Raw genomic sequence first — 214 nt, 5'->3', positions numbered from 1 at the left:
TTATAGGAGAGATTTTAGGCTGTATGATTGACTGGTTATATGGTTGAAATCAAAATTACAATAATAACGTTTTTGAAATGCAAAGGTCAAATGCAAAATGTCTTATAGCTGAAACAACTAGCTGATTAATCAATTAACAGAAACTTAATTGCAGATGTATTTTATTTCTTAAGCAAAGATGCAAAACATTCACACAATTCACTGGTTCCAGCTT

At 29.9% G+C, this 214-nt stretch overlaps 1 protein-coding gene across 2 annotated transcripts in view; it reads right to left on the bottom strand.

The window, feature by feature from the left end:
- sytl4 (synaptotagmin-like 4) overlaps window positions 1–214 on the bottom strand; it is a 10,739-nt gene that overhangs the window by 8,222 nt on the left and 2,303 nt on the right. The window lies entirely within an intron of this gene.

Source organism: Morone saxatilis, unplaced genomic scaffold, assembly GCF_004916995.1.
Source record: "Morone saxatilis isolate NCDOM2014 unplaced genomic scaffold, NCSU_SB_2.0 Contig22, whole genome shotgun sequence".
NCBI lineage: Eukaryota > Metazoa > Chordata > Actinopteri > Moronidae > Morone > Morone saxatilis.
Note: the sequence above shows the minus strand (reverse complement) of the source record. Positions and strands in the feature narration are given on the sequence as shown.